Below are 15,222 nucleotides of genomic sequence, written 5' to 3'. Positions count from 1 at the left end.
TTTGGTACTGAAAGCCCTAACCATTAAGCACCCGTTCTCCAGGGTGTGGTTAACATGTCTAAGCACCCCATGCAAGGACGGGGAGAAGCCGCAGGTGGGACGTCTCCCCAGCCAGCCCACCGAGCTGGAGGTGCCTGCAGCTGAACGCCCAGGGCTGTGAGAGAGTTCCATGGAAATGCCTCAGCCTTTCTGGGACGCACAAGCCCATCGCTTTCCCAAGAGGTGGCTCTGTCCATGGCTCTTCGCAACTGAACGGGCATCGCACTTCTTTGGGGACGCCAAGCAGTGGTGGCAGCATGTTCTGCTCTGCAAGCACATGCTCCTTCTGTTGCCTGTGTCCTGGGAGGCTGCAGCACCAAGAGGTTAAAACACATTTTGGGTGGAGGCTTGTCTCCAGGCTCTCCCTCATTCACTAGATTAACAGAAAGGCAGGCCAGCGCTTGAATTCCTCAGGCATGAGATAAAAGTCCTGGTTCCTCAGATGCCGTGGTCCACAGCGCTGATGTGGGCAGCTGTGCAGCGGCACCGTCAGCTGCGCTGTGGCAGGTACAGGTAGGCTTAGGGAGCGGGGCATGGTGTTGGATTTTCCTTGGCTTTAAGAACAGCATTTTGGAAGGAAAATCAGTCTGATGCTCCGGTACAGGTTCGGGTACGTATTGTGGATGTACATATAGCATAATCTGTGTTGAGGTGTAAAGGGAAGGAAAGATCAGCCACAAAACCTGCATCTCGGGGTTGTGCGTTTTTGTTTGTTGGGGTTTTTTTTTGTTTGTTTGCTTTGTTTGTTTTTTTTTAAGATGTTATACCAAAGATTAAAACAAAGAAGAAAAGACATTTCCCTCAGCAGCAGAGACATTCATTAATCAGTCCTCTTGCAAACACGATTTTGGGATGACTGAAGACTTCCGAGTTATCAGTCAGAGGACATTATGCTGAGAACACAGGCAGATGCAGCTTTGTTCAAGCAGCAAAGGATGTAATAAACAGGTCAAAGTGGATTGGGCACAGCCTGGAGCGAGATTATTATCTGCAACGTGCAGAGAAAAGACCTCTCATCTCTGGAAGTGTACTTCAAAGCAAATAGCTTTCCAGGTGGCCAAGACACAAGTTGGCCCTCTGTAAAGCAAGCTAGAATTGACCTCCAAAATAAAATCGGGAAAATAAACAGGATTTGTGCCCTAGTTTTGCATCTTTATGATGGATAGAGATGGCCAGGTGGGAGAGGAGGGTTAGTTTTCTTTTCAGCACTTTGTACTTCTGCTCTGATGTTTCATTTTTTGTTCTGCACTAAAAATTCACATCTTTGCTTAGGCAGGGTTTGCGATGGCTGACGACTGCAAAGACGACACAGCAACAGCTTCTAAAAAAGCAAAAGTGAATACATGAATATGAAATACATACTCTTCAATAACTCCTCCAGCAAAAGCAATGACGGCTTGCCTTAACACACTGATTTTCCCAACTTTAATGAAAGTGGCTAGAAATTCAATTACTCTCCCTGACCTCTGAAAACCGATTTCTAACTTTCCAGGCGGTAAGTTACAGAAAATTTTTCTAAAGTGAAGTAATCACAAGGCTGAATCAAAAAAGATGTGTATTTGGCATATCACCTTGGCAGGGGGGAGGGAGCGAGAGTATCTTCAGAGTCCAACAGCCAACTGGAACAGGTCCAAACTGTGACGCAAAGCAAGATTATCTTTGAAGCAGAAAACTAGTCATGGGGAAGTCTCTACAGAGACGCAGCATCCGTATGGACTCCAACATACCTTTTGGGTTGCCAGCACACAGAGTTGGAAAGCAAACAACCGAACCAATGAAAAATATTTTCAAGACAACTGCTGGGCTTGCACTGATGAAAGATATTTTCTACATTAACTTCAAAGGCTGCACCTGATCTCTGTACTCATGGACAGAGGCATGGGATCAGCATGTGTGCCTGTTCTGCACCGCATGACTCTTCCGCACCTGGAAATAGTTGGGATGTGTAAATAACCAACCTCTTCTGCCTAAGACATACCACTGCTTCTGGTGGACATGGTGGCTACTTCAGGAGAAAGATACCATTTTGGCAGTGGCTGTTACAAAGACACAAGCAAAGGTATCTTAGGTGAGGTGGCCAGTCCCAGTTACATGCCTTTTCATTCAAGGACCTCAAGCCCTTCTTTCAGAGAAGGTATAATGGGAGGGGAGGTCAGCTGAAGCGTCCCAACCTTCTCATGCGATGAGGTAGAAGCAAGGAGAGTCCCGTCACCCAGGCAGGCTCAGATTTAGCAGGGAAACTGCAGCCTCTGCTCAGCTGGTGCAGAGCACAGAAGCAGCACAAGTATTCCACTGCTCTAGAAGTGTGCCTTCGAGCAAGCCTTTCACGGGCTTCCTGCAGCTTTCTGTAGAGGAAACTGGCTGCAGCAGAACCACCACGGCACACCTCCTCCTCACCACCACTCCCAGCACTACGGGCAGTCCTGCTCCAGGAGCGACTTCAGAGGGAGGACTGGACCTCACGCCCCAGCGGTCGGCGGCTGAATGGCCACGGGCACAGAATCCTTCCAGCCGGAGAGTGACAGTCAACCCCCACTACCCTACGGCTGGAAGAGAATAACTAACTTCAGCGCAGTGATTTCAGATCTGTATTGTCGTAACAGAGCAGAATTTGACCCGTTATATAACAGCAGATAAAATTCCCTCAGTCTTTGTTTCTGCGTGGACTCCGACGCGTACAGGTCGCACAAGCCAGGCGACTTCTACACGAACTGCTGTGGTGCACGCACCTTTACAGCAAATGCACGTGAAGTGGCAGAGGAAATACAAAGTATAAAAACTCTCTTTCCTTCTTCCTTCGCTGCCTAGTTCAATGCTCAGGTCAAACGAGTGGTACAAAGTATTCTCAGAATTATGCCAAAAATGAAGAAATCGTTGGGATGGTGACCCACAGGGGTGCTCTACTCCTATGTCCAAGCACACCCTGAAGTGTTAAGTTAGTACAAAGAGAAGATATTTTTATTGATAAACATTACATTTTCTTAGTGTAGATGTCTGACACATTATTAAATCAAATGACAAAACATTTAAAGTAATTCATTCTAATAAAACTTTTTGATATTCCATAGACAATAGTGCTGTGAATTTTGTTTATAGTATAACACATTAAAAACACAGAAATACAAGTTTCTACTTTCATAGGTTACCAGCAAACAGAGAAAAATGCATGCTTTCATTTCTGTTAAATTTGTAACTTACACAGGCAAGTGGAACAGCTATGCATAGAAGACTATTCTACAACAAGTTGTAAAACAAACATACAGAAAGACTGACCTTATAATACTTGTACAAGTATGACAAAACCATTGAAACTCATTTCAAAAGGTAACAAATGTTTTGTCTGTGGCTCCACCATTTTAACACTTCTAAGCTGACTTAATAAAAAGCTATTTTGAGTAGAATCATATTACTGGAAACCACTGATTATTTTGTTTTCTGGCTGGCTGTAAGTGAACATACATTATACGTGCATTTGCACTCAGTTCCACCTACATTTTCTTCCTTACGGTTAGAAGCATCACAGAATCTTCCCCCTCAGTGAAAAGGAACCCAGACAGTGTCGTTTGATCCCAAACCAAACAAAAGGTGCTCGTATCAGTCACTTTTATTGCTGTGCTTCCTGCAGCTTTGATGCCGTGACTGCACCATAAAGTAGAAAACTCATCACGCACACAATTCGAAGCAATCTGTACGGTGTCCTCAGTCGGGTTTAGAACAAGCGGTAGCAGGGATTGCATTCAGCAGTCTAAGACTCTCGTAATGGTAAAACCCCAAGTTTTCCCTAATGGCTCCACAAAACCATCGGATCTTGAATAGCTGACTGCTGGGTCACGAGATGATTGAAACACGCATCCCCCCACCAGCTGCGGGCAGCGGGGCTCTCCCTGCGTGCCGTGGTGGTGCAAAGCTGACGAGGGTGCAGACCTGGGCTGGCTCTGACGGGCTTATTGGGTCAGGGACAGCGCCATGTAAACACGACAGTTTGGGCTTGGCTCTGAAAAAGGCTGGAAGGGGCTAAAAGCGGCCCCCACGTGCAAAGAAACCGGCTGGCCTTAAACCAGCGGACTGGCTCTCTGACGGGTACGCACCTGCAAACTCGCCTCAGCCGCAGGGGCACCGGTGGGCAAAGCCCGCGCAAGGGAAGGAAGACGAAGGGAAGGTTCTCGGGAGAGCCTGCACCAACAGCACCCGTTGCCCTTCAGTGGCGAGCAGGGGCCCAACACTTCTGAGAATTCAGCCATGTTTTTTAGTGCATAAATGGGAGCTATCAAAAGTGCTGAGCTAATGAAAGCCTGGTCCAAAAAAATGCTAGGTGAGCCAGGGGAGGAGGAGGTGTGGGGAAGGGCGGGGGCCTGAAACCTGTGCAGCGTACCTGAGGATTAACGGGTCTGTCTGCTCACCTTTCGGTTCTAGTGAAATCCTGATTTACCGGCGTGTGAACCCCCACTGCCACGCTTGCGCCGGGGTTGTAGGCAGAAGTGAACGTCGCCCTGGGGCTGCTCGCCACACACCCGCGTCTGACCAGATGAACCACGGATGAAGAGAAGCACGGTCCTGCCCTCCTGCACCTCCCCGTCGGCTGAAGCTCCGACGGACGCACCACCACAGGAACACCTGAACCATTGCCAAACCTTGCCGAGGGATTTCGGATTGCACAGGACTTCGACAGACAGCAAAAACCCCCTCAAAATCCCCCAACCCAGACAAACACCTTCCTAGTTTGGTTTCGGTCTTGACCACAAACATTCAATGTGAGGATGAACATAATCTATCGTTCCTTTAGTCGCCTCTTACGAATACTGCCTGCATTAAGGGCCTAGTAATGATTCTCAGCTTTACAAGGACAGACAGCGAAGTCACCAAACTGTTCCTCAAGGGAACATTAAGTAAAATTTGTCCCTAAATCTTCAACGCATGGCAAAGTTCACTGCATACCAGCTCATCTCTCAGGTATGCAGATCGCTACTGGCATGTTTACGCAACCCCTTCTGTAACAGATAAAACGCATACTTGTGAAGCTAGGGTAAGAACCCAGTCGGAGACCTTGTTTTCGGCATATCTCTCCCCCTCTCCCTGATAAAGGGATGCAGTACTTCTCACCGGGAACAAATACCTTTCATCAGGAGGGCAAGGCTTGTAAAGATCAAATAGCATTCAGGCAAACCTCCGCATAAATGCAACCCCTGCACAACTTGCCAGAATCCCAACTACACAATAACCAGCTTTTTGTGATGCCATATTACTCTCATTTGCGCTCGCTCTCCACCGGTGCTGAGTAATTACAGAATCATACTTTGTCTCCTTTGCTTCTGTCATCCATTGAACAAAAAATCCTTAAGAACAAAGTTATTCCACAAACACCTTGCTTTGGCTTCTTTCAAGAACGTCTGTGCTTGCTCATTTGACCTAAGCATTGCGCAATTTCACAATAGAATTTGGAGACAGAGAAAGGTGTGTTACACTCAGGTTTTGACTCACCAGTGAGAACTACCGAAAGAAAAGGATTGTTTCTGAGAATCTAATACGAACAACTCGGCTGAGCTCTGTGCTTGACAGAATGTGGAAGCTCACTTCATGCAAATCTGGAACATTATACAAACCTTTTTGAAAGACTGATGCAGTACTTTATGCAATCAGCCTTTACCTTCCAATTTTTTCTTTTCTAATCTGAAAAAATCCCCAAGTCTTTAAGAGCTGATGAAATACAGGCTTCCAGTTTCCCCCCCGCAATACACTGTCTGTAAAATGACTCCATCGTTGCTCTTGTATTTCCCAACAACAATCCCTACGGTAATTCACGCCGATAGCAATGACGTGATATATTCTTCTACAATGGAGACCTGCTGACCTACCCGTAACCAAAACAACGCAGTGGAAATAGGGAAGTGTCGCACTTGCGAGTGGTGGGACCATTTTTACTGCAGGATTTCACGGTGGAGATCTTTGTCTGCTGTAAATGGTAACCACCCTGTCATAAAGCTGGGGCAATCAATGTCAGCGTCACCCAAGCATTTGCTAGCGCGTGACATCTGTTTTAAAGAGAGATCTTCACATTTAACCAGAGCCATTTACTGTTAAAGGGAGCCGAGGAAAACTAGGCAAAGGAAGATTACTTCCTTACTAAAAGAAGATTACTAAAAATAAAAAACCCTAAAAAAAAAAATCTACTTCTTGGTATTTTATGAAATGTGAATTTTAATTATGTCAAATGGTACCTTGTGACAGTGATATTACAAACACTAGAGTGCAACGAGTATTTGCTATTTATGTATTTCTACTCTTATAGATCAAGAGGTGAGCATTGCACAAGCATCTTTGGGTCTCTCAGCGTTCCTCAGCTTCTCTACTAATATAAGTTCCAAGAAGCATCTGAGAAGGTCTTGCCACTTTTCGTGGCCACTCAAAAGGGTGGTACGATGCTTTTAATGGCTTAGTCTGTTTGGTCCCTGATTCAGGAAAACCTGGCCTTAGCTTTAAGTGGGGACTGAAATCAGGTCCCTAAATCTTCTGCCAGCGTGGGGAAATGTCTTCTTGAACCAGGGGCTCAGCTCTTAGTGTATGATAAATAAATAAATAAAACGTATAAATATTTCAGTGCAGAATTTCCTGACCTCCTCAATGTCTCACGCATGCTCTTTTTTCAAAGCTGTCTTTATGTTCAGAAAAAGCAACTGGAATTTCAAATGACTAACAATAATTACTATTAGAAATATTACTGAGTGTACAAAGATAAGCTGTTTAAGCTTTTGACCTGCTATATTATAGATATGCAACTGCCATGCAGCACTCACAATACCTTGCTAATACAATGTGGAAACAAATAAAAGCTAGTAACCATCTCTTGCATTTATAAACAGATGTGTGTAAGACTATCTTAAATACCGATACACTTAGCATCTTAGCAGCTGCCATGATAGGGCTTTATTCCTATGCAGAAGGCAGCTGGTTACTGCAGGGCTTCATTTTAACAACAGTGGACATACTAGGTAAAGTGTGTGTGTGTATATATGTATGTTGCTTGAATATAAATTGATGTTCATACGTTTTAAAAAAGTAACGCCAAAAATCTGCCAACGAATTACATGAACTTATGACAGAATCCCTCAGTAAAACTAGTAAAGTACAGCATAGGCTGGCTTCATAAAGCGTAAAAGGCCCAGGTCAGATCTATAATCGCTTGATCAGCTCAATTATGCTTATTGTGTAACGAGTGTCTTTGCCTAACCGGACCTGAGCAGGGTTGTATCCATTTCATTCACGCTGAGGCCACTTAAGATATAAAGTATCCTGATACATGCAAATTTCCCTTTGAAGGGTGCTGGAAAAGACATCCCATGAAAAGTCTTCCCATGTACTGCCTAATGACTGGTGATTTCAACAGTTTGGGGGATTTTAAAGGCAGACAGTAGGCCTACACTCTTTTGGAGTCGGGTTGTTTGAGACTGGTGTCCCAAGCAAAGATCTCCTTGCGTTTTCTCCCGTCAATTTACTGGATCAAAAATGACATCCTATTTCTGCTAGCCCAATGCATGAATTCTGTGTTGAGGAGGACATGGGTCAGCCTTCAAAGCCAGAGGGATTCAGCTTACGCGACAGAAAGTGGAAGCAAAATCCTGAATCCTTGCAAGGCAAGGAGCAAGATGAAGTCTTAAGGGAACAAGCAGACGTCTGTTGGGCGTACAGGGATGTCTGCTTTTGAAAAAGATTTCACGGCACGTCCCAACATTTATACAGGGTGTGCGTATCTCCCCTCTACCAGAAGTCCTCCCATGCACAGCATCTGAGGTCCCAGAGAGGCGTGCCCTCCCCAAACAGCTGTGCTCCTCGAAGCAACTGTCCACTGCGCTGCTTAAACAAACTCCCGTTGTTCTGACGCTGCTCAGCACCGATCACGCAAGCAGCTCTGCCACGGGTGGCGAGCTTCAGCAGAGATGGGGGTGTTTGCTGCAGAGGGCAAGGGTCACCACCTCTTCACCTGGCACAGCTGCAGCCAGAGCACATCTGTCTACTCCCTTCTGCCCTCGGTGGCGGGATGGGAGGGCGCAGCTGTATTCGCAGATAGCGTGGGGAAAACTCGAGCCCTCTCCATTCAAACGATCACGCACTACAGCATTGCAGAGTTTGTCTTCTCCCTTGCCTTCCCCCAGCCCCATTCCCTTCTTCCCTGGCCAAACAGCTTAGTTCTTGTTATTTTTGCACTTGCTAAGAACATCAGAAGATGTAATTCTAAGGCTGTAACAGCCAGGAGAGAGGTTTGCCTTCTCCTAGGGATTGCATTTGCTTTCTATAGCCACAGTGCGGCATCCTACTTAGCCATCCTATAGAAAATTAACCCTTTCTCAACAAAGGCTGTCCTCAACAAAGTGAAGTCAAGAAGTGATATGGATGCTAATACAGGACCAGGTCTTTCATTACCACAGTCCTGTCAAGCGTAATGAATCCTATTTACACACAAGTTGCACCAGGACTCAAAGTCTGGATGTAAAAGGATGTTTTTGTAACACGACTTTCAACTTAATTTCAAGTGCTGGCTCAACAGTCGTCAACAGCATCAGAGGGTCCTGGGTGTGACCCTTCATACTTCACCGTCTTTATGCCTACAGATGCAGTTGCACGACGCTGGGACATGGGAGAGAACCACTGCTGTAGTATCTTAGCCCAAAGTTTGCAATGCAAAATGCTTTTTCCACCTCCTCCAAAAGCAAACTGGATCCTCAAATTCAAAAGACCCCACCCAAGCCCTGTGCCCGCTTCAGAAACGCAAGAGAACACAAAATGAATTAACTAGCGTAGGGCAGGCAGAGGAGCCGCCCCGCTCTCCTTTCTGCGCTAGCAGGAGCTGCTGAGAAAGCAAGGCGAGAGGGGCACCCCGCCGCTGGGGCGCGTGGACAACCGGCCAGCGGGACATCCGCCCGCAGGGTGCACAGCAAGGACGCTGCACAACCACCGGCAGACCGCCCCGGGGTGGGCTGGACCCAAAGGCCGCCTAGCTCAGTTAACAAACCTTGCTTTTAACTTGGGGAAGCTCCGCATCAGGTCCTGTTTGCGGAGCAGAGCTACTAACGGGCTACTGCCTGCCTTAGAGGCACACAGGAAAGCGACAGCCCACCTGCAGGCAAAATCTAGGAGGGGAAATCTACCTTCCCAAACAGCATCGGCAGTACAAACCTCAGCAGCTGACTCCTAGCGAGCAGTTTATAAAACTTTTACCAAGTCTTCTAAAAGTCCCTTCCCCTACTTTAACCCAAGGCACGTTCATGACAGGCTCTCACCAGGGTCTCCTGCTCCCGGCCCACACAGGATCCGGGCCCCCCACCTCCAGCGGGAACATTTTGCGGCAGCTGCTCCCTACGAGAGCCCCCCCCCTCCGACCGCACGTGCTGCTTTTGCTGGCTGCCGAAATGAACCCTGCTGACGACAGAGCGCTGGACTCACCAGACCAAAGGTCTCAGCAAAACACTTAGGCAGGTGCTTAGCTTTCGATCCACGGACCCCTGCACGACAAGGCAGGTGCTTCGGGTTGAGCACGGGCTCTGGTACTTTCTGGGCTTGCAACTGAGGAGCCGGCCTGAGCACAGCCTGCCCAAGCGTGCCTGGCCTTGAACCAGCCAGGGAAGAGACACAAATGCCCCTGGCCTGCGGGGTGGCCATTGCCCAGGAAGGGCAAGCGGCGTGCTCCCCCCACCCTCCCTCGGGAGCAGCCCTTTGGGCGGCCCCGAGACCCTGCGAGCGCTGGGCTCAGAAGCACGCCCTGGCCGCCCAGCGTGGCCCAGCGCAGCTGGTCTGCGGCCACCCCGACGGCCGCGCCCGCAGCGCGCTGCGTCCAGCGGGCACAGCCTTCTCAGGAACCACGCCAGCCCCGGGAACCGGAGCTGCCCAGAACGGAGACACGTCCCAGAGGACACGAAGGACATCGGTGCTCCTGCCTTCCCGCGGCTGTTTCCCTTTTAAGACTCGGAAACTCCAACACTCACTAAATGACAGTGCGTGGGCGGTAGCCACGTCCCGGTACACTGATGGTACCACCTTTTGACGGGAACTATGACAACCGGTCTCCGTCTGAGACGTGGTGGTTTGCTACCCAGGGTCTGCTTTACTGCAATGACCCCACCAGTGGCATGCAGATCTCGCTGCACGAGGGCAGAGGTCTTTATTTCTCATCCCTAACGGCAGAGTTACATACCCCTATGATTACTAAAACGTGCTCACGTCACGGGCCTCTCCCTCCGCAAAACATTTCTGCAGTTAACGCCTTCCGCAACCAAACGTCTGTCGCTACGCGCACGAAGTGAACGGGGCGTTGTTTCCTCCCCTGCTCCAGTGCCTATCGGCCAGGAGACAACGCTGACCAGAGCTGAGGTAAGACTCGGTCCGAAGGGAAATCCGTGTTTCTACTAGGAAAAGGAGCAAGTATCCTTCCGAGCTAGCAGGCGGTAACCAGTAACCACGGGTGCTGTGCACCAGCAGCCCCCTCCCTTCCTTACAGCATGAGAGAGAGAAAACATCCAGCAACAGGGATTACTCCTCTGGGAATCCAAGCTTCTTGCTCTGCTTGCCAGGCATGCCGGTGGAAAACCTCAGAGGCAAATGCTCAAGGTTTGAGCAGATCTGCCATCAACCACAACCGTCCTCATAGGTTCAGGCATGCAATGTTTTACCAGTTTTCCTTCAACTGGTAATAAAAAGGTTATGTTAAATTGTTGCTGTAAAATTATCACGTTGACTTTTAGCACCATTCAAATCTTACCCGGCAGACAAAGATTATATTGACAAGATTTCTGTCAAGTTGTTTTGGTGTGGAAGGTTTAAAATTTGTTCTGCAAGGCTATTAGAAAAAATAAAATAAAAACCTACCTAAAATATACCATGATAAAGTCATTTTAACTATATAAATACATTACAAAATCTGTTGCTTTAAACAAATTGTGCTTTTTTAGAAGCTTTCCTGAAATTAGATGCTTCTGCCCAAACTTGGATAACTTGCCCTAGATCTCAGGCTATTTCAGGGCGGTGAACAATGTATTTCACAGCCAAATTATATCCCCTGGTGCACAATGAAACAAACTGCCATTTCTTCCCTCATTGCTTTCCTGTGAATAAAGAAAACTTTTCCAAAAGGCATGGATTTGTCCACACCTGAGATTGATTCTGGAGATTCAGCCAACCAAGTCAGAGCAGTTTGGGTGGAAGTAGATGCATTTATGAAATATGCTTCAGATTTCAGGCCACTAAGTGCTAGCAGAATATTCATCTAAGTTCCCTTAAAGGTGCCTAGTCCTATTAATAGTTATTCATTTATCTATTCAGATAAGAAAACAAAAAGTTCATTCATCTTTAAAAAACAAAGCGCAACAGCCCTTTTCAGGGCTTACTGCTGCAAACATGTACGCTGACCCTAAAAACAATCATTGGGGTTTTGCCGTTGATTTCAACAGAGGTCAACTTTCACTCAGCTCAGAGAATACTGAAAACTCTCCTCCTTCGACTTCAAGCCTTGCATTATACTTGGTACACCCGTTCAGCACACTCAAACTCTGCAGTTCCTTAAATTTGAAGTGAAGTGGCTGAGGTCTTCCAAATATTCCAACTTCCACCACTTTCCTTAAAAACATGGCTTTAAACTGGTCCAGTTAAAGTTGTACAAACCTAATGTGGACACTCTTACCTGGATTTAAGTCTGTTCTAGACTAACTTACAGCGGCTACTGATCAAGTGAACCTTCATGAATACAGGGCAGATTTAAATCCAGCTAAGCATGGTCCACTGAGATTGATTTTTAAAGTATATATTTAAACAAGTTTAAAGCTCCAGTGGTGCAACTTTGAAATAGATAAACCTCACGCTATTGCATCTCTGTGAGCTTTATTTTGAAAGGATTAGGGTTTCCAAAAAATCTTGATATAAAAACATTTGTCAATCAGCAGAAAGTTACGGTTTTCTAAAAAGTTATCCAACAATATTCAATCTACATTTTATCTCACAAGTATTAATATGGTTATTTGGAAAAGGCATATAAAAATTCCTGTTCTGACAGCACGATATCAAGTGTTACCCTCATGCTGCTCCACCTACATCGAACGTTGTTTCTCTAAAACTAGATTGCTGTGCTACCTGATTTGTTTCATCAAGAAAAAAGCCAGTCACGCATCTATCTGAATGTTAAGAACAACGCTTTCACAAGCACTAATTTCACAAATCCAAAGCATGCTAATCCATTGATTTCAATGACACAGCTGAGGACAGAAAGCTGAAAACAAAGCAGGCAAGCAGCATCACAGGAAAAAAAAAATTATACCAGTGAAAATCTCCCTCTCATGCACCCATTTCAGGTTGGTGTTCCTATCGCAGAAACAATCTAACAAAAAGTGCAGTACACAAAAAAAAAAAAAAAAAAAAGAAAAAAAAGGGAAGTGTAAAATTCACCTTTGCTAGGGACAAACGTCATACAAGTTTTTCCAGCAGGTCTTAAGACCTCCTCATACCGTATCCTATCCTATCCTATCATTCTGCCTTTGAACCGCTGGCAAAGGAAGGCCATCCACATGTCGAGCAGAGTTGAAACTAGCAAGGGATCACATATTTAAATCAGGTCAAAGCCAGAGCTGCAGTGAAGCGCTCTCCGCTGAGGAAAAGGCTCTTTAATCTCCCTTTGAAATACTCATTAAGAATCGTCTGAAACCGCTAGGAATGGAAACAAAAACAGACGAGCGGTCCCAAGACCAGAGCAGCCTCAGATGTGAAGGTGACCCTTGCTTTCAGAAGAATAAAAACGCAAATGAATCACAGTCATATTCAAAAAACCCAACCCACCCAACCTGGCTTCCACCCTGGTTTCCCCCAGCCCCCCGAACCCTGGGCTCTCCACAGCCCCTTTGTGCCTCAGCTCCCTCCTCCCCCCCGCCAGCCACCCCCAACCAGCCCACCGCCCGCCCCACGAGCCCCAGCCCCACCACCCCACGGCCCGGCCCGCCCCACGCCTCCAGGGCCTCCGCCAGCCCAGCCACCCTGCAGGGCAGGGGGCAGCCGCCCTGGAGGGGCTCCCGTGGCCCCGTCCCCGCGACAGCCCGCGGCTCGGGCAGCAACGGGCACTGCAGAGCTTCTCAGCCCGACACCGAAGCCGGGCACTGGCTGTCCCCCCCATGCACAGCCGGCGGCTTCCAGAACCTAGCGTCGGGAGGAGAGAACCCCTCAGGCTCAGCCCTCTGCTTGGCTCGATAAAGTAAAGCTATTAACATGCACTGCATTTGAATATAACTGTCCATGGGAGTTTTGGAGATGTCATACAAGGAGGATGCTAAAAATTGCTCAAAGTTTTGGCTTTGGGGACTTTTCCACAGGCTTTGATTATGCTAACAAACTTTAGAGTCTCTCTTTTGGAGACAAAAACAAGAATGCACACATTCAGTTGGTCTATCCTGTTCCAAACCAGGTCTGCACTGGTTGATTGGGTTGCAAATCGTAAGCACATCTCGCCGAAACTGTCAATATAGGAAGTGCTTATCAATTCGTATATGGCACAGATAATGGCAGTTCAATGTGCCTTTTGCTTCTGCTTAGAACAAAAAACTTGCAGAACATCCTTGCACAACACACAAGTGTCAAAACAAGGTATTTCAGGTTTTACACACAATGCAAAGCTACGACATACTACAGTATTTAATGCACACCAATAGGAAAAGTTCCTAAAAAATACTCATGCGGTTTTTGTGCCACGGGATAGGTAACGGCTATTTCGTAGAAATAGATCCAACTGGCTCCATTGGAGCAGCAGTATAAATATTCAAAATAGAAGTAATAATAGGCCCTGATGTGAAACTTCTCTTTTTTTTTTTTCCTTCCCCAAATCCGTCCCTTCTGTCAGCAAGGAAACACTCTGCTTAGCAGCAACTGCATCTTGCTACAAGAGTATAGCTGTGTGTTTGCGGGGTGGATTTTAGTGAAATGTGCCACATTGTTGCTAACGTTGTTTGATTTAAGGAAGTATTTTAGGCATTTTAGTGGTTATTATTATTATTAATCTCATTAACAACAACAACAAAAGAAACAACAGCAACAAAAAAACCACAGGAAGGTACAGCGGGCTTCCTAACGCGAGAGGACTTCCAGCGGGCATAGTTAGGAGAAGGCTGCTCAGACAAGGGGCTGCATAGCTCAACAAGCAGCAACACAACTGTCTTCCAGAATGAAAAGCGATGACGCGGGCACGTCATTGACTCTCTCTCCTGCCTGTCCCTGGACCCTTCCTTCTTCTTGCCAGGGGTCCACAAGCACCCTTTGTTCACCGAGGCCAGCAGTACACGGCTTTTTCCACTGGACTTCCTCGACCGGCACAGTGCAACGGCTGCCAGTGCCTCCACACAGTTAGTGTAACGAAGAAAGAAAATCAGGTGCTGAGCTGAATGGAAACCACGGGGTGTAAGTATTTTGATTTACGACATTTTGCCCCCAAAAAATTAAACTGAAAAAATCACTTCCAAAAGTGCAAATAAAATAAAAATTGGCTTTCCGTCTGTGAACGGGGCTCTCTTTTCTTCCCTTTTTTTTTTTTTTTTTTTAGTTGGAGGTTTTTTTTCCTGCTATAGTTTAGGGTTTGGTATTTTGTTTTGTTTTTTCCTTTCTTTCTTTTACGTAGGGTTTGCTGTGCCTTTACTACCAATATTTGCCACTGTTTGTACCATAGACAAAAACATTCACCTAGCTGGTAGTATCTTAATACATTTCATAGTAGAACATATACAAGAAAGAGGAAAAAACATACCAAATGAATCAGAAGTGATCAGTGCTTAAAGTAAATACAAGAGCCAGCACTGGCAAGAATCCACAGTATCAATACATACAAATGAAGCTGTGATGGTGTTTCTCATGGGGTGGAATCTGCCTGCATATTAATACAGAATTATACAAAATCTAGCAGGGATATTGGAACAATGAATAGCTAAACTTTCACAATAACTTAAGATCTGTGAGCGAGTCTGCATTGAAGATATTCCACATTTTAAAAAGTGCCATCTCTCTCTGTGTCTTCCTCCCTCCCAAAGCAGGGGTGATGAATCCACATGATCTGTTTTCAGGTAAGTTCAACTGCTTAAGACGACAAATATCTGGCCAGGTCCAGTGTATTCTTTAAAGAGTGGCAAATTATGACTTCAGTAACTATGTCTGTGCAAAATATGCCTCTTTCTT

The sequence above is a fragment of the Calonectris borealis genome, chromosome 3 (genome assembly GCF_964195595.1).
Source record: "Calonectris borealis chromosome 3, bCalBor7.hap1.2, whole genome shotgun sequence".
Lineage (NCBI taxonomy): Eukaryota > Metazoa > Chordata > Aves > Procellariiformes > Procellariidae > Calonectris > Calonectris borealis.
Note: the sequence above shows the minus strand (reverse complement) of the source record.